The 21,099-nt window shown below is 34.5% G+C and overlaps 1 protein-coding gene and 1 pseudogene across 4 annotated transcripts in view; one reads left to right on the top strand and one right to left on the bottom strand.

Annotated features, from left to right (window-relative positions):
- Positions 1–21,099, top strand: part of FSTL5 (follistatin like 5) — a gene marked incomplete at both ends in the record, with an annotated part of 533,648 nt that overhangs the window by 222,595 nt on the left and 289,954 nt on the right. The window lies entirely within an intron of this gene.
- LOC308626179 (AP-3 complex subunit sigma-1-like) lies at positions 18,525–19,346 on the bottom strand (annotated as a pseudogene). Its single transcript has one exon. The product of its transcript is annotated as an AP-3 complex subunit sigma-1-like (transcript).

Raw genomic sequence — 21,099 nt, 5'->3', positions numbered from 1 at the left:
GTCACTTTGTATTACCTGTTCATAAAAATGATGGGGGGAGGGGCTTCCCTTGTGGTGCAGTGGTTGAGAGTCCGCCTGCCGATGCACAGGACATGGGTTCGTGCCACGGTCTGGGAAGATCCCACATGCCGCAGAGGGGCTGGGCCCGTGAGCCATGGCCGCTGAGGCTGCGCATCTGGAGCCTGTGCTCCGCAACGGGAGAGACCACAACAGTGAGAGGCCCGCGTACCGCAAAAAAAAAAAAAAAAAAAAAAAAAAAAAAAAAAAAATGATGGAGGAGAGTAAAAATAGGTCACAGAGGTTTTTGTAGATTAAAGGAGAAAATTTATGAGAAATCTTTAGGACAGGGCTAACACAGTTACACAATGAGTGTTTCATGCTTTCAGATGGTAGCCCCTCTTGGTGGTGATGTTTTTATTTTGTTGCTGTTGTTGTTTTGTTATTATTATTGTATGCTTATCAAGTGCTTGTGTCAACAGTTATTATTTTTGTTATAGCTACATCTAACTACCTTCTGTATGTTAAGGGGTTTAAATAAATTACCATTATATTATATAAATTATATTTTGATTAGTATTTTAATAATTAAGTATATAAATTAATTTTATAACAAAGCTATTAAGTTTTATCTCTGTCACTAGGATTTTAAGTAAATACTCAAGGTCACATTGGTAGTAGAATTAGAAGTCTTAATCTATTTATTTCTATTTATACAATGTAGCTTTTTAGGAAATGGAAACATTTTACCATAACAGCTGCCAAATTAATGTCTCTGGTCAGGAACTTTCTCTCACACCTGGTTCTGAGTTCCCAATTTCCTTTTAGAAATCTCTACAACTTTCTTTTTTTGGCTATTCAAAAAAGAATGCATCCCTCATTCTGCATAACATTCATTTTTCTTCTCTTGCATTTTCTAAGTATTTTAGTAGTTTTATCAACAGTGTATACATCTTAGTCTCAGGAGCTTGAAATAATAGTAATAATAACCAATAATAATTAATTTGTATTGATATCTTTCCATGTGCCACATGCTGTGCTAAGTACTTCAAATGTATTATCTCATTCTATTTCATTCACAACAACATCGTGGTTTATGTTTTAATATTATTCTCATTTATAAATATGGTAACTGGGACTTAGGCTAATTGACTTGTCCAGGTTCACCAATCTGTAAGCAATGATATTTTGACTCAAACTTACATCTCCTAACTTCAGAGCCTATTAGTCAGTGACCAAAATATTTAGACTCTTTAGAATTCTTTTTTTTGTTATAAAATATAGAAAACATAAAATTTACCACTTTAACCATTTTTAGTGTACAGTTATAGTTCATAAGCACATCCACATTATTGTGCGATCATGCTCACCATCCATCTCCAGAATTTTTCATCTTCCCCAATCTATGCCAATTAGACACTAATTCTCCATTTCCCTCTGTCCTCAGCCCCTGGCAACCACCATTTTACTTCCTTTTCCTATAAATATGACCACTCTAGTTACTACATTTAAGTGGAATCATGTAACATTTGTCCTTTGTTCTGGCTTATTTCACTTAGAATGTTTTCAAAGTTCATCCACATCGTAGCATGTGTCAGAATTTCTTTCTTTTTTATGCTAATATCCCATTCTATGTACAGACAAAATTTTGTTTATCTGTAAATCCATCTATGGACACTTGAGCTGCTTCCACCTCTTAACTATTGTAAGTAATGCGACAAATATCTCTTTGAAGCCCTGCTTTCAATTATTTTGAATATACACCCAGAAGTAGAATTGCCAGATCATATGGTAGTTCTATTTTTAATTTTTGGAGAAAAATCCATACTGCTTTCCATAGTGGCTGTACCAGTTTACATTCCCACCAATAGTTTACAAGTGTCCCAATTTCTCCACATCCTAGCTGAAACTTTGGTTGTTGTGTGTGTATGTGTGTGTGTGTGCATATATAGTAGCCATTCTAATGGGAGTGAGGTGCCATATTGTGGTTTTGATTTGCATTTCCCTAATGATTAGTTTGTTGAGCATTTTTTCATATGCTTGTTGGCATCTGTTTATCATCTTTGGGAATATACCTCTTCACGTCCTTTGTCCATTTTAACAGGGTTATTTTCACTTTTGTTATTGAGTTGTAGGAGTTCTTTATAAATTCTGGATATTAATGCCATATCAGATATATGATTTGCAAATATTTTCTCGCATTCTGTAAGTTTGCTTTCTGCTCTGTTGACTGTGTTATTTGATGTGCACACTTTTAATTTTGATATAGTCCAATTCATCTATTTTTACTTTTTTGCCTGTGCTTTTGTTATCATATCCAAGAAATCACTGCCAAATCCAAAGTTGTGAAGTTTTTCCCCAATGTTTTCTTCTGAGTTTTATAGTTGTAGGTCTTTGATCCATTTGGTGTTAATTTTTTGTATATGACATAATAGTTCATCTTGTTTATCCATTTATCTATTGATGGACATTTCAGCTGTTTCCATCTTTTGGCTATTGTGAATAAAGCTTCTATGAACATGGCTGTACAGATATCCGTTCATGTTCCTGCTTTCGTTTCCTTTGAGTACATGCCTAGAAATGAAATTGCTGAATCATACGGTAATTTGATGCTTAAATTTTGGAGGAAACTTTATATAACTATTTTACATTGCTCTCATACACTTCAATCTATCTATCTTTCATCTATTTATCACTATTTTTTATTTTCTACCTGCATTATTTTAATTTCCCATCAATCCTTTTCTCTGGAAGTTATAACACTTAGATTATTTTTTTTCTTCACTACACTGCCAAAAAAGTAATTGTTTCATCAATCACATAGATAGAAAATTGTTGTAGCCTGATTTTACTGTATTCTATTTCATGTAGCCTTTTGTTTCCCTTTCTTCTACCCAATAACACACAACACACATGTTATGTGTCCCCTTTGATTTTTGGTTCCTTTAATTTCTCCCTGTATATAAGCCCCTGATTTAACTAGCTCTTATTTCCAACACAGTCCATTCAACATGGTCAACACTTTTAGCACAATTTTGCCTATATTCTCAGCCCCCATGTCTTATTTCCCATCCTGTCCACTGACTGGCACACTCTGCTCAGGTGCAATACAAGATTCTGCTTCCTTGTTTACAACCAAATGGATATATATTCCTGCCGAGCAAAGGTCTGTAAACTATGGCTTATAGGCTAAATCTAGCCCACCACTTGTTTTTGCAGATAAAGTTTTATGGGAACACAGCCATGCCCATTTATTCCTGTATTTTCTATGGTTGCTTTCATGTTAAAACAATAATTGAGTAGTTGCTACAGAGACCTATGACCCACAAATCATAAAATATTTACTATATTACCCCGATAGAAATGTCTGCTGACCCCTGACTTTACAGTATCAAAAATCTCACAAAATATCCACATCACAAATTCAGCCACAGTTTGAGTATTAATTCTGCCCAGCAGCAATGCTTCTACATTTTGCAGGTTATCTCTGGTTTCATATTCCACAGCAACTATTTCAAATTGTCTCCTTTTTCTTCATACACTCTTAGTAAATGACCTTGATTTATCATTCAGAGTGAACATCATTGTCATTAATTTTATGCCTATAAACCAACTGATTAACCTATATCAAGACTCCTTGCTTCTGATTACCTCCTATTATAATAGAAAATAGTCCTCTAACTGAAGTATAATCTTTCTACCTATATGCCAGCTCATCCCTTCCTGGAACTCCTACTTAAATTTATTCTACTCTTCTTCCAATTAAAAATCAAACATATTAATGTGTCTATCATGCGTCTATCTATCTATCTAGTCTGTGGAATATAAAATATTTATGAGACCACCCTTAAACACTCCTCTCTCTTGACTACTAAACTTTTTTTAAAAAATCCCTTTTATAGCCACTCCCAACTGTTTTTACCACCTCTAATGTACTCAGGGGTCAACCAGCTTCAATTTGATTTTATTCCCACTATTCCAAGGCATTTTTAAGGTCATCACTGATGTGATTCTTGCTATGTCTGTCAGCCATTTTTAGTCTTTTCCTCATAATATCTGCCTTTCACTGTCGGACACTTTTCTTTTCAAGCCGTCCTTACTCGGACTGATACATTCAACGTTTTCCTCCATCTACTCATGGCCCTTCTTAGAGTCCTTGATGGACTAACATGGCCTATGGTGGTACAGCAGTGGGAGAGATGGACACAAACACAAACATACCCATAGAAACATTTTACATGACTTAAAGCTGAGTGTTTATCCAAGTGCTACCATTACTTATTGTCTAACTTGTGTAAAACTAACTTCCCTTTGGCTTAGTTTCTCATCTATAAAATTTAGTTTAATAATTACACCTACCTTATAGGATTAAATTTTAGGATTAAATGAGTTAATATGTGTAAAGTGCTAAAATAGTGTTGTGCACGTAGCAAACTTATAAACTATAAAGGTTAGGAATGACCTCTGGAACCTTTCTTTGACCACCTCAGTGTCAATGGATCTTAGATTTCTATATTTAGACAATTTTTAAATTAACTACGTTTTCTCTTCCAGTCTCTTCTGGTATTTACCCAAGTAAACAATGAACCTTTTTCTCTATTAAGAACCTGGTTTGAGTTTTGCAATTTACATTAAGCACACCTCTTCATGATCCTCCAGCCATCTGTGCCACTCAACAAATCTTTATTATCTATTAATTTTTATTTAAAAAATAATAAAAATCCACCCATATTTTTAAGAATTATCTCACAAATACCAAAAGTATGATAGCTGTTTTTCACTTTGAAGAAAAAGGATAATTGTGCAGAAAATATCTGGTCATAAGAGGAACTGCTCACTATATATTTTGGCACATTTTTTTTGGATAAACTTCAATGAGTAACTGGATTTTGAAAATAAAATACGATTGAAATAATTCAGTTGTAAAAAATTGGATATGTAAAATAACCCCCCAAATTCTGTGGTAGGAAGAAACTATCCCTCACCCCCAAAGACATCCACATCCGATCCATGGACTCTGTTAATAAGTTATATTAAACAGCAAAATGAATACTGCCAATATAGTTATAATTAGGGTACAAAAAGTAGAGAGAGTACCCTGTGTTATCTGGATGGGGTTAACTAGTCATAAGGGCTTTTAATCCAGAGGTCAGAGAGAAGCAGCAGAAGGGAACTCAGAGATATATGAAGCATCAGAAGGAATTTAAATGCCATTTCCGCATGCTGAGAACAGAGAGACCTTTGGAGCTAAAAGTGACAGCAAGGAAACTTCAGTCCTACAATTTCAAGGACTGAATTTGGCCAACAGCCTGCATGAGCTTGGAAGTAGATTTATCCATAGAGCCTTTAGATAGGACTGCAACCCAGCTGACACCTTGATTTAAGCCTTGAGAAACTCATAGCAGAGGAACCAGCTGAACTATACTAGACTCGGACATCTGACCTAGAGAAACTGTGGAATGGTAAATTGAGTTGTTTTATACTGGCTAAATTAGTAATAATTTGTTAGGGCAGCAATTGGAAATTATTAAAATATTATAAGTATAATTTTTGTATAAATTATTGATCACTAGCTTTGCATGGAGAAGAGCATCTGTTCATGCAAACTTACTTGTTATATTTAAAAGTGATCATCACCACCATGAGTGTTTTTGAATATTTTGAAACTTGAAACTTTGAAATTTGACCATTATGAAGAGTCAGTGACAGAATATTTGATCATCAGTGTTTCACAGGATCATAGATATTAAAAGACAATACACATATTGTCTTTTGTATATTATATATTACCTCTCTTCAAAAAGTTACAACCTATTAAGTTCCAATGTTTTATGTTTATGAATTCTTTTTATATGGATTTCAAGCATGACTCTGAAGCTTGTTATGTTAGATGATTAATTTTACCCAGTTAATCAATCACAAAGTCAGTGATAAACACTGAGCACTCCCAGGCACAGAAATAGAATAAAGGTTTAAGTGATTTTTGGAATACCTTATGCAGAACTCATGCAGCATTCTCTTCAGTACAGCTGCAAATTTATTCACTTTTGGATTTGTAAACCAACAAGTATAAAATATACTAGATACTAGGATATCAAAGCTCAATGTATGTGTCTTATACCTTAATTCTCTCTGTGGATTCTTAGTATAAAGAATAAGATAAAATAACCTTTCACAGATAGTGAATTATTAAGTTTCAAAAATTATTTTAAAGCTATTGCCACAAAATATATACAACTCAGCTATCTTTAAGAACGGATTCAGGAGGCATCCTTCTGCCATCCTTCAGTAATGCCATGAAAATCATTAGAGATGGTATAGAATGAGTTTTTTTAGTCTTCCCATCCACATATGAATGGAGTTCCTCTTTTTAATAACAGCATTTGTGTTATTTGTCATCTGTACTTTACCAGCAGCAAGACATGAATTAAAGACACTTTTTGAAACATAGCACCTGCCAGCCTTTAAATATTTTTTAATATACAGCAGAGCATCCTAGGTATTGATCTAATAATAAAGATAATTAATACCATGATTTGGAAGGATGGAACATATAGGCTTAGGAAAACTGCTCACACAGTAAAGTTTATTACCTTTTTACCTAACTAGATGGATGGGCCTCAGAGTAGAGCAAAGTGAGAGCTCCACATCATTTCCCCTGACAGCACTGCCTCACTCATTATTTGCCAAAATCCTCTGGTTTAGAAAATTATAAATGGCTTCACTGTGTTAGATTTAGAAAATATTATCAGTACACACACACACACGCAGACACACACACACACAGAGTACTTTTATACTACCTGGTTTTAGCAATTCTTAGACTAATGTGACTACAATCAATATCCTATGACTAATTTTTGGAGCCAGTTAAACATCTTCCATTTTGTGACCAAAACAGCCCTATTTTATTCATGTAACAAACAGAAACAAATGTGGTTGCATTTTAAGCACATGTGAAGGGAGAATCCAAAGACTCCATTATTTTCCTAATCAAGAAAACCCTGAAGATTGACCCAAAGAGTCTCCTTTATATCTAAAGAATAGCACACTATCTAAATATTTTTTAAAGTGTACACACGAGGCATTTGGATGACTGCATGATTTTATTCCTGTCATAGATGGAGTACCACCACAAAGTAAGATTCTAACCTTGAATATTGTGCACACAAGGAGAAAGATCTTAAAAAATGCCATATCCTTCAGTTTATTTGCTGGGATAAGGAAGACATGAGCAAGAGAGGCACAACAGGAATCTCTTTTTAATCTGTCCTTCAGACATTTCAATCAAAGCTCATCACGTGTTCAAGAAACTTGATGGAATGCCACTATGTAGAGGCATTTTTCTCAAAAGGCTTTTTTATTGTTATTATACATACCATATCAGCTAGGTAAGATACTTATAAATATTTATATAACACAGTCATAAAGTGATATACTCAACTACAGTTTCACAAGAATGTATCAGTCATATTGAAAATTTTGATTACACTATGTTTGAAACTAAAGACTGTCCTGGATAAGAGATTTGAAATCTGAGCCCTAGAAAGTCTGGAAGGAGGAAAGGATTTTGCTTTCCCATCAGGAACATAGAGGGATAAAACAGAAGGATCTCTTGGTATTGCAGAAATGATTTCTTTCTCATATTTCTTTGAGGAGATCTCCTCTAAAGAAAATTCCAGACCCCAGAAAACATAAAAATGAGAGAAAGATGGTCAGACCCCATTTATTTCTCCACAAAGTAAATGTGCATTGAGTGAATACATAAAGCCAAATGGCACCCCTACTATTTGCCAGCGATGCTGCAGACTAGCCATGAAAATATTAAGAAGAATGAATAATACAGTTCATAGAGGAATTATATAATTTATGCATCAGTCTTGTCCTCCCAGAAACACTTTCCCTCCTACAAAAAAAATGCATGGATAACAAAAATCTAAAAACTAAGATATTTACAAAAAAATTTTCTTTTAAACTGGGACTGCAAAAATGCTGCTTTTTAAATTTTTCATCTCCATAATATTACAAGCGTATCATTTTTCCTCACCTAATACCAATCCCTGCAGTTGCTTAATGAAACTTATCCACTGTCATTTATCATTATTTTCTAATGTTTTTTCAGTATTTCCAAACTCCTATCAAGAGAAACTAAACAATGTATTCACATAAACTTTGATAAACTTATCAACTACTTAAATATATACCACAATATATTTCACAATAGTCACTGATTTATTTTGCGGGGGATTGTTTGGGATCTCATGAAAATTAAATAAAATAGTTGTTTATATTAAATATATTCATTCTACCTGAAGAATAGCCCTTTACAGTCATGCTCACACAGTTTATTGCTCACCTTTTTAAAGACTAGTATTTTTCATGGCATTTTCTGATTTAAATTATGACTGAAACTTAATAGAAATGAACTTCTTTAAATTTCCGTTTACTATTTCAGTCACTTAAAAGTGCTAATTTATCAAAGTTTTAGCCCAACAAAATCTACATTAAAAGTTAGCATTACTTGAGAGGTAAAGAAATGAGGGCAATTCTGTCCCAATTGAGGAAAAAAAAAAAAGATCTTTGTATATTCATTTTGTATATTCATTTCCATCTGCCAGCTTGAGAAACATTTTCTTTTATAAGATTGTTTTACAATTTAAATTTAGTCTACATGAAGCCTCTGAAATGTCCTTTGACATAAGTATTGAAAGGTAAAAATTGGCCAGGCAATGTAGGAAAGACACTGATGGTGGGTGTTGATCTAGTGCCTACATTATAAAAGAGGAGATAAAAGTCACTATGGAAATGTTCCTTTCAGCCTCTTCTTTAAGAGGTTCATCTCTCCAGTTGGACTGGTTTTGTGTATTATTTACTATATTTAACCCATTTGATGAAATTAACCATTAGAGAGAGGCAAGATTTATAACATAAATTTTCTTGTGAACCATTTACTTAAAAATAAGTAAATGGTTAATGGTCAACATTTTTCAGCTCCTCAGAGATTACATCTAAAAATTAAAGCTCAGAAACAAACAGTCGGAATGAAAATGGGAATGGGATTTTTATTTCAGTGATAAAATAAAACGTATAATTAGCTCTTTAAGATGAGACATCACTATTTCAATAATCAGTTAGCCAAGTCTAATCTTAGCCTGCCTCTAGCATTCTGTACTACATCTGTATGATATGGAAATCTAAATTTGAACAGATGTCCTGAATATTATGTCAATATTTGCATTGCTATTATGGCTATGAATCAATATTACTTTGTAAACATCCTTATTTCAAGTGTCTTGAATCATGGCACAGTGGTTAAATACACAGATTCTGGAGATTAACTGCCTGATTTTATAACCCAGCTCCAATACTCACTGACTGTATCTTTTTTGGAGACTTAACTCCCTATTGCCATAGTTTACCCGCCCATGAAATAGACATAAAAGTTATCTCCTAATAGAGTTGCAGGGATTAAATGTGTTAATACTCAGCTTTGGATCCTATAATACAGTGAATATTCAATTACATTAGTTGTTGTCATTCATGTATACATTAGGTCTTGCTTCTACATTTCCATTTTGGAATCAGGCAAGCCATACATTCTACTAAAGTATAGACTATGTGAACAGATGTCAAGTGGAGAATAAGGATAGACAGTAAAGCAATTTGAGTCAAATATCTCTTTGCTTCCACTATCAAAAGACTTCAGGCGAAAAAACTTTTATATTTTTTCATGTATTTTCCGTTTGGAAACATCAGAACATTTTAAAATAATATCCTCAAACTAAATTAATATCACTAATATCTAACCCCAAACATTTGTAAGTAGAGTATAAATATCGTTATTTGATTTCTAATACCTCACTCATCACTATGAGGGATAGGTTCTGTTTACATTAAAAGGAGAATCTAATGGAGGGTGGGTTTAGTTATGTGCCATAAACTATGGTGAGCTCTTCACATATAACTTAATCTTTTCAAAATGTGTGAATTAGGTTTTGATATCACTGTATTAAATAAGAACACTAAGGCCCAGAAAGATCCAGTGATTCACTAACGCATTCACAACGAGTATTTATACATTGGAGTTAGGTTCTTAACCTGGGCGCCTTGGCTTTGGGTAATATGGTCTCAATATCTAAGCTAATTTAGCGTTCATCTTTTGAACTTCCATTAGATTTTCCGATAATGCCTTCATAGCCCATCATAATTTCCCTTTTCTCTCTGGTCTGTCTAAATTCCACCTCCCTTCCCAACTCTACAATTTCCACTTTTCTTTCCACTTCACACAGTTTAGAAGTTCAAATACTTACATTTTTTTATTAACTCAGATTATTAAAACAAACACCCGTCCATTTGACATGCCAGGCCATGCTAAAAATGAGACTCTGCTCATCTCTAAACTACTTAAACTTTGTGTGTTTTTTATGTTTCTGAATGGGCCCCATCACTGAATCATATTGTTGTGCATAAAACAACACAGCACTTGAACACAACAAGTTGCCAAACTTGAGTGTTCATCTGAATCACCTGAAGTGCTTGTTAAATAAAGCACAAATGATTCGGTCATACACCTAGAGTTTCTGATTCATTAAGTACTGATTGGGGCTGAGAATTTGCAATTGAGCTATAATGTGAGACCACTGGTGCAGACTAACACAGTACATTTTAAAAATGCCTTCAATTGCTGTATTCCCATGAATGATAAGTACTTTTTAAATTATTATGACCATTGGTTTTTTTTTTTATTTTTAACCCTTGACAAAATTCTAACTAGTAAAATATCTCTATTAGTTTTTGGGTTGATAAAGTTTTGATTTTAAGACTATTTTTCTTTTCCATTTTTTAGATATGTTTCCATATTTCATAGACTAGACAAATTATTTGTGAAACAGGAGGCTGTAGTCAAGTTTGTTAGTTATAATTATCTAAGGTTGATCACTATCACTGGGCAGACTATAAAGTGGCAGACTCTTAGCGAAACTACCTGAAATTCAAATTTCAGCTCTACCATTTCTTAAATCTGTCACTCTGATGAAATTAGATAGCTTCCATGTGCCATGGTTTCCTGATCTAAAAGAGGAAAATAGGGCTTCACTGGTGGCGCAGTGGTTGAGAGTCCACCTGCCACTGCGGGGGACACGGGTTCGTGCCCTGGTCTGGGAAGATCCCACATGCCGCAGAGTGGCTGGGCCCGTGAGTCATGGCCGCTGAGCCTAAGCATCCAGAGCCTGTGCTCCGCAGCGGGAGAGGCCACAGCAGTGAGAGGCCCATGTACCACAAAAAAATAAATAAATAAATAAAAATAAATAAAAAATAAAAGAGGAAAATAATACTAGCGTCTATCCCATTATGTAGTTTTATTATCATATAGATTTATATATATGCATATATACATATATAGGACATTTAAAGATATACACAGTGAGGGATATACGAGTTTGAGCTTTTATTTGATGATGAGATTATGCTTTGCATAATGTAAAATCTTTTGCTTGGAGGGTTTATTGACTGATAATATATATAATGGGCATAACCATCAAGAGTCAAAATGAAATTCAAATCTCAGCTTAATATGTTTTGCACTGCTTTTATATTTTTAATTTAACTATAATATTCCTGGAAGCTTATAACTGAAATATTTCCAATAGAAAAACCTTCAAAAATACCATATTAGTAAAGCAACAAATAGGCTTTGCTACTTATGAGAAAAGTAATTTCCTGTTCTTGAGAGTGCTGCATTCATTAAAAAATGTATTTGAAATTATTTGATAAACACAGTACATATAAAACAGCATACAGGGCCTCCCTGGTGGCGCAGTGGTTGAGAGTCCGCCTGCCGATGCAGGGGATACGGGTTCGTGCCCCGGTCCGGGAGGATCCCATATGCCGCGGAGCGGCTGGGCCCGTGAGCCATGGCCGCTGAGCCTGCGCATCCGGAGCCTGTGCTCCGCAACGGGAGAGGCCACAACAGTGAGAGGCCCGCATACCGCAAAAAAAAAAAAAAAAAAAAAAAACAGCATACAGAGTCCACCTTTTGATTTAAAGTCCAATTTTTCTAATAGTGTTCCATGTACTTTATAATTGAAATATAATCATCAGAATGGATCAATTGTTTGGCTGAATATTTACTTCAGTTCCTAATTTTGGAGAAGACTTGTCATGTTCCTACTAGAATAGCTAATAGTGCCAGTGTGGTAGAAAGTAGCATTTTACCTGATTAAAACCAAATTAACATAAACAAACTGTTCTAGGAAAATTAAGTGCTGTGCTGAATATCATTAAGCAGTTCCCAGAATGTTATAGTGATTAATTTGTAATAATTTAATATGTGTATGGACATTTAAACAATTTGAGTAAAATATAATGCTTACTATGCAGCTTCAGTATGCTTTTTGTACCATGACCCTGCTAAATAGACAGTATGAAATCTTTGCTAAAAGAAGTAGAGCAGCCAATGAAAAGTCAGCTCTCAGAAATTTCAAAGTATCCAAAGTAACTACACTAGAAATGAAGAGTTAGCAGCTTGTCCGAAGGACTGTGTCACATGTTTCTGTTTGGACTTAATTTAGAAAGAAATGGTGAGCCATTTAAAGGTTTAAAGCAGAAAAGACATCTGAAAATATTAATTTGTAGGTTGCTTTAACAGTAATTAGATTGAAGTTGGCAAGACTGAAAGCAGAGAAAGTTAAAAGTTAGGTAGTTAGGGGGCTTCCCTGGTGGCGCAGTGGTTGAGAGTCCGCCTGCCGATGCAGGGGACACGGGTTCGTGCCCCTATCCCGGAAGATCCCACATGCCGTGGAGCGGCTGGGCCCGCGAGCCATGGCCGCGGAGCCTGTGTGTCCGGAGCCTGTGCTCCGCAACGGGAGAGGCCACAGCAGTGAGAGGCCCGCGTACAGCAAAAAAAAAAAAAAAAAAAAAAAAAAGTTAGGCAGTTAGGAAAGGAATGCAAGATTCAGATGAATGACAAAGGAGTCCTGAGTTAATTTACCTACTGTTAGTAGGGATAGAGAAGTACAAAAGACATTAAGAAGCCAGGATGGAAGAAAGCCAACTGAGATTAAGCATTTATCTCCTTACCTCCTTAAGACTCTTATAAAGTGAGTGTGAAAGCATAATGCCATAAAAGATTTGGGCCATTAATGAAAAGAATTTGAAATTTCTCAGACACAGAAAAGGATAAAAAATATTTCTACAGTAAACAGATCAGGAGTGAGACAAGGGCGCCCACTCTCACCACTATTATTCAACATAGATTTGGAGGTTATAGCCATGGCAATCAGAGAAGAAAAATAAATTAACAGAATCCAAATCAGAAAAGAAGAAATAAAACTGTCACTGTTTGCAGGTGACATGATACTATACCTAGAGAATCCTAAACATGCTACCAGAAAACTACTAGAGCTAATCAATGAATCTGGTAAAGTAACAGGATACAATACTAATGCACAGAAATCTCTCATATTCCTACACACAAACGATGAAAAATCTGAAAGAGAAAATAAGGAAACACTCCCATTTACCATTGCAACAAAAAGAATAAAATACCTAGGAATAAAATACCTAGGAATAAACCTACCTAAGGAGACAAAAGACCTGTATGCAGAAAACTATAAGACACTGATGAAAGAAATCAAAGCCGATACAAACCTAGGAACAGATATACCATGTTCTTGGTTTGGAAGAATCAACATTGTGAAAATGACTATACTACCCAAAGCAATCCACAGATTCAATGAAATCCCTATCAAACTACCAATGGAATTTTTCACAGAACTAGAACAAAAAATTTCACACCTCATATTCTTCTATCTACTTTGCAGCAGTTATGAAATGGAACAGGACACTGTGGTCCTTGAACCCCACGTCCTCAGCCTGCCTTTTGTCTGTGGAAATCTTTTAGCCAAAGAATAAGTTTAATAAGAGAAGTGAGAAAAAGCAGAACAAAGGAAAACAGTCAAACGAGACCAAATAATAATAACAGTTCAGTCGTTGAGCAAAGTCAAGGACTTTTAATTCCTCCTCAAGGGCTACGATAATATTCTGAGCCATATCCTGTGAGCTGTGTTGTGGATACTGAAACCCCCGCCAGGTAAATGAATTTAACTACATGATGACCAGGCTGTAGCCATGACATAAGCTGCCACAGTTCCAAGAACTGACCTCAAAGAAATGGTAACAAACCGACCCTGGAACTAAAAACTAACTGTACTTAAAACCATCAAGATGACAAGATGACACTGGTCAGACTACTGCATGACCAATTTCAAGATGACCATCAGAGCTGACTGTGCTGTTTCTGCATGTAGCCCCCTCCCTCCATCTATAAAATTTCTCACCCACTGATTGTCTGTGGGGTTGAGTTGGCCTTTGGACAGGAGTCCTCCCCACTGCATTGCTTGCCTCCAAAATAAAGCACACTTTCCTTTTCACCAACCTTGCCTTTTAAATTGCTTTTGAGCAGTGAGCAGCCATACCCCTACTTTCAATTACAGTTAGCTGATATTTTTCCCTTTTCAAGGAATGGGCCTTAGCATATAAAGATGTGTGATAAATCTATCTTCATTCCTTCTTCCACCAAACTAGACAACGTTTTTGTGGTCTCTTTTTAAGTCAGCAGTGTCTTAATATTCCTTAAAAATGCACACAGTCATGTTTTGACCAGGAACAACTTTACTTCACATTTACACACGCCGTCCCTTAACAATCAGACTTCAGCTTCCATGCATTCACCAATGACACAAAGCCAATTAATCACACCGTTCCTTTCTTCTTAGACTACAGAGCTTCTTAACTGAATATGTTTTCTTTTCCCTCACTGAGGCTTCTACCAGCATCTCACAATTACCTCAAATTCATCTCATTTAAAAGCTAATTCCCCCAGCTCTTGAGGGTGTAGCTACTTCCTGCAGTTGTCTCTGAGTTACTTCAAGATTGTTTTGTTTTTTATTTTTCATCTAATTCTTTAACAACAGGGAAACCAGCTCCCTATATTGTCTCCTGTTTGAAATATCTAGCTTGGTTTTGCTTTTTGACTGGACTCTGTCTGACATAACAGGTCAATCGATTCTTTGAACTCCTTCCAGTTTATGGGCTAAAAATTACACAGTGATCCAGTGTTATAAATTATTTTTAAATTGATAATTAGCTGACAATTTGATTAGGTTCTGCTTCAGTTCTCCATTTTTTTTTTTCTTTTTGAAAGCCAATAATTTAGAGGGCTGGGGAAAACACTCAACTTACCAAAGTACCTGTTATTCAGTCTCTAGGACTATACATTTTCTCAATTTCTGGGAGACTTTCAAAGTATATTTTATCAAGACTGATTAAATGGCTATTAATTATAGTTGTTACTAGTGGTACCTTATTTATTATACATGTTCAAAGACATTGGGAACTATTATTAATTTCAATACACCTTTGCCACTACCATATTTTGGATAAAATGCTTTTATCATATCATGTACTCTCAATATAATTTTCACCTTAATGAACAAAATTAAGCTACAAATTTATGGAAAATGTTTGCCATTGACTTAACTAGGAAGTCATCAACTGCCCATGCATCAAATCTGACCTATTTTCTGTCAAAAATATGACTTTTTCAGTTTTTGTTGGTGAAAAATTTGTTTTCAATTTTTTTTCTATTATTAATATCAGGAAATGTTTGTTTTCTCTAATATGTGGAATATTTATTATGTTTTGTTGAAAATATCTCCAAAGAACTATAATGAAAGACTAAAATTGTTCTATTTTTTTAAAAAAGATTAATTTATCATTTCCCCTATATTTATTTACTCACTGTCCCATAAGCCCAATTTCTACAGAAGACACACACAGTTTATACTTAATGTAGAATCTTTCCAGTATTAATTACCCCATGTCCTCCTATTCACATCCCTTATATCATTTGTCCTCTGCCTTTGCTATCTCTTATAAATCTTTGGTCAAGGTCATGATGAGCTATTGTTAAACATGATGCATACCCATAAGAAAGTGTAGGACTAAATAAATATTTGTTACTTATTGTGTGTGACTATGTGTAAATTAAAATAAAATGTCAAATAGTATCATATTTCTATGATATATGTACACTGAGGAATTGAACAGATAACATTTATAGTCTCCCAGAAAACAAAACAATAGATGTTGCATGTAGGCAGTATATGACCACATGTTCTTAATATATAGTATTTTATGTTATTGCAATTTCAGACAAAAATAGGGATCCACTTTGGAAATATTCCATAGAATCATTATATAGTAAAGAATGGCAGTCCAGTTGAAGAAGTCTTCTGTCGATGACTGAACTGTTTAACTGCAGCTACCAGGACTCTTGAGAGCATTGGGTGATCCTTTTATACAGAGAGACACAAATTGGTAGAATCATTTGTGTTTAATTGGTTGGTTTGGGGTCAATGAGGAGGCAGTTAGTGCTAGCATCCATGCTATGACCAACTGAAATGTGAAATATCAAAGGATTCTCATTGAACAGTGTCTCCTGAAGGTCAGCTGTTCTTAAAAGAAGTAATGACAATACATAGTGACTACCCCAGGGACATGGTTTTTTACAGGTTACATTTATTCAAATAAATTATTTGTACATGTTCATTGTATCAAGATAAAAATCCAATAAAGTGATATTGCCCCACACACATACAATATATACAAAAGATCTCTTCCCAAGTCCAAGCTGTAAATTGTTACATATACTATCCCACTTCAATGCTGAGCCTGTATGAAAGTATTTATCATAAAATGAAAGAACAACAATACTATAAATGTTACTGTTGTGTTGTTTAGTGTATAACGGTATTTGAATATTTACTGTTGCTTAGAATTAGATGTACTTTAGAAAGAATATTTCTTTATGTTAAATTTAATAGGATAAAGACATAGCTGGGGGTTGATGCCCATTCATGACTATTTTCTCTTTTGTTTGCTTGATGGAAAATAATGAATAGGCTATATAGAAAAAATATAAAGTAGAAAAACCATAGAAGAAATCCTGTTTTTTACTATCATTTTTGTATTTTTCTGTAATAAATAAGACAAAGAGTAACTGAGATATTCTGAGACAAGACATGTATGAACTCTTGACTGAATAAGATATTCAGTGACCAGAAAAAGACATATGCTTATGCTCATAACTTGGAAACTTAACACCAAACTATAAACTTCAGGAAGAAAGTAACTCAACCTCAACCTTCTACTGTATATAAATTTAGCATTAAACCCGATGCATATAGAAGAGTACTATATTCCTGTAAGAGTATATTTCTGGGTTTGCTCCACACCAAGGCACTATGCTTAATGGCTGCTTGATCTACATTCCCCATCTAGAATTATTACAGTGTTCTCTATCATTGTGGTTTATCAAGTTTGACTGTTAATATCTCCATTTGATTCATATTTTTGAAGTTATGTTGTTTAGACGGGCTTGGAGAGTCATTTCTGTCAATATTATGCAGCATTCCTAATGATTGTTGGGGAAATTAAAAATCCTACCAACAAAAAGATCTCTGTCTCTCTCAGTGTAGCAGAAAAAAGACACATGATTTATTATTGAATATGTATATTCATATACATGAATATATATATGCAGGCAGTCCTCAGAAAACTGTAAATTCTTGACAGAATTTCACACAAATTTGTAGAGTAACATAAAAGAAAGAATAATTAAAGCTTCTCTATCTTCTCAAGAGACAAATAGATGCAACTTGTGAGTCCTGTGTACCTCATGAGAAATGTCTGAGTTAACTAGTATGATGCGCTTACAAATTATTGGGTCAGAATTTTCTTAATCTTTCATGTAAAGTCAAATGTCAAGCCTGTTATTGGGCTTATTATGTTTCAAGGAGATGGTATAGTAATTGTCCTTACTTCACAGGATCATTTTAAAGATTAAATGAGCTGTCTGTAAAACACTTAGAACAGTGCCAGCACACAATAATTGCTGTGTATATATTGGATTAAAATCATTATATGCCTATGGTTTCACAGATATGAATAGCATACCTTCTGTAAGATCAATGCAAACAATACAATTTTCATTGAAAACCACATATTGGGTACTATGATAAAACTATTGGACAAGATTATTTAGTGTTCAGAAGTAGTAAGAGTCCTGCTCTTAATGGAGTTACATGAGTCTTAGTTTTTTTTGTTGTTCTTTTTTTTTTCTTTTTTGCTTTAGAAGTCCAGTTACCTTGGAGTTTATTTAAACTAAGAGAAAAAGTCATAATGTTTTCATGCAATACATACTTTGTTCTTTAAATAACAATTCTGACAAATAAGAGAAAGAATTAAGGAATGCTGTATTTGTGATCCATACAAAACACCAACATTTTGCGTTATACATAATTTAAAGAAATGTCCCAAACACTTTTCAAAATACTGTAGTAGCCAATACATAGAGGCGTGCCTTAGGTGGTCATAGGAATGCAGTTTAGAAAATAAAGAAATAAATCACACTGTAACTAATCAATTTCTCCAAAATCACTGAGCAAGAAAAGCAACAATGAACTTCCATACTGATTTTACATAACTTCTATACAGCACCTTGACTTAAATCCAAGAGCAAAAGTTAAGACTCTCCTCCTCTATTTTTGGTAAACAACTGCATGGTAAACTTAGATGACTTTTCCCCCGGATTTTACCTGGGAGTGGCCTTTAAAATTTTTTATTTAAAAGAGGGCAGGTTTGGCACTTTTATACTGATGTCACCAATGTTAATATTTCTTGGGATCTCAGGAAGATTCATATTCTTTACAGCTGATACAGCATGGCCTGGAGCTCGCACTAAGCCAGCCTCATATTTCTCCAGTTTATTTTGTGCATCAATTTGTGTAACAATCTCATTCATGTTGGTCTCCAATACCATTCTTCCCCATCACCATTTCTGCAAGAATATTGTGAACCTTGTCTACATGGAAAATTAAATCCAGTTCACAGACGTTTTCAAAACACTTGTCTAATGTTTCCACAAATACTTGAATTAGATCTAAAATGTCAAGTTCACTTTCTGAAGAATCCACACAGAAGACAAAATATAATGTTGCATAATGTCTATAAATCAGTTTGTTGTCAGATCCTCCAATTAATAATCCTCCTTCTAGGAAATTACAAACATTTTCATCTCTCTTAGATACCAAATGGAATGTCTCCCTGATGATTTGCTGTTGTGTATCTTCACTGTAGGGCTGGTAGAACTTGGAGAGCTGCGGCTTCCCGTGGTTGTTAAAGATGAGGATTGCCTTGATCATGGCTGAGCCGGGCTGACCCGGTGGGAGCTAGGGGCCAGGGCGAGGACGGGCGGACACACAAGCCTCGCCTCGGGATCTCGCTGGCGATCCTTCCCCACCCGCCCCCTCCCGCACACGCGCGCGCCAAGTCTTAGTTTTGACTCTACTTGATTTAGGGATAGACACTCTTTCGTAACCTGATTATTTTTTAAATTACTTTCATCAATTTTTTAAAAAATTCAAGAATATCTTTTATATATCTTTACTCCTTGAAATATTATAAATCCAGATAATATAAATCAAAATTAAAAACCTCTATAAAACACAGACTACCACAATGAGAACTGTAAGAACTGTATAGTATAATTTTTAAGGCAATATGCACTCATACTTTAACAGCAATTTCAAAAATGTGAAAAGATGAAAGGCCTTCATATTGTGTACAAAATATTTGTAGAAATGTTGCCAGAAAACAAACAATAATTAATTAGGAAAAACTTATTTCATAAACTGTTTGACATCATTAGCTACTTATCACATATTCTATAGGAGGTATGCCTTTTCATATGAAGCATACTATATTTTCTTGGTTTTAACTATAAAGATAATGATTTAAAGACTGTTAATTCACTAAACATTAAAATCACACCCTTGAGTAATTGTGATAATTATATTACAAGTTGAATTTATTTCAGGTAAGATAAATATACATTTTTCACTAAGGTTCCCAAGCATTCTAGATAACCATCATCATTGTATTGTGCTCTGTTTTATTTTGTTGTGTTTTCTGCCAGAATTCTCTGCATCTTTATAATATGTGATTCTGTTTGTGAGGATGATGAGAGAGGGTGGGGATAGTAAGAACTAAGCTGCCTACTTGCTCCAAAGTGTGTCACCTTTGAAGAATATAATTGAAAACAGAGCATGGGATGCCTAATCTCGTCCCTCAAAAGCATTTTAATTCATGTTCTTTCAGGGCAAAGAGAAAAAAGTGATCTGGTTACTAGAACACCTTTATTGAAATTATAATATCACATTTGCCAAGCTAGAAAATCAAACCCCTTTTTAATACTGCTTGTATAGATGTAGGCAGTTGTCAATGACCATGTGGCATATAATTGAAAAAAGTTACATCATAAGGAACAAAGTGTTTGGAGAATTAATATTTAACCCACAATACTTTCCTTTTATTTCCAGTAAGACTAATTCCCAAAATTAATCAGTAAGCATGTCAATTGAATTAACTGTGTTTTTAATCATTTTCATTTAACTAGTCGACAACGTTTAAGGAGATGTTAAATTAAGCCAAATCACATTGTGTGTGTGCAGAGAGTGGGGGAAATGTTATGGAACCAATGTTTCTTGTAAAATATAGTCCCTCATTCATTTAAAAAATTCTCTGTAAGACAGCACGACACCACTACACACTTATTGTAATGGTGAGTCCAAAACACTGACAACACCAAGTGCTGGTGAGTGTTTGGAGCAACAGGAGCTCTCATCTACTGCCAATGTACAGCCATTTTGGAAGACAGTTTGGTGATTTTGTACACAACTGAACATAATCTTACATACAATCCAGTAATTATGATCCTTAGGATAAAGATTTGAAAATTTAAGTCCACACAGATACCTAAACATGGATGTTTACAGCAGCTTTACTCAAAATTGCCAAAACTTGGAAGCAATAAAGATACCCTTCAGTAGGTAAGTGGATAAATAAACTGTGGTCCATGCAGACAGTGGAACGTTATTCAGTGATAAAAAGAAATGAGCTAACAAGCCATGACACAAAGGAATCTTAAATGAATTGACTTCTCAGAAGCCAATCTGAGAAGTCTACATATTGTATACAATTCCA

This window comes from Mesoplodon bidens, assembly GCF_964165515.1.
Source record: "Mesoplodon bidens genome assembly, chromosome: 1".
Lineage (NCBI taxonomy): Eukaryota > Metazoa > Chordata > Mammalia > Artiodactyla > Ziphiidae > Mesoplodon > Mesoplodon bidens.
This window is presented reverse-complemented; position numbering and strand designations above follow the sequence as displayed.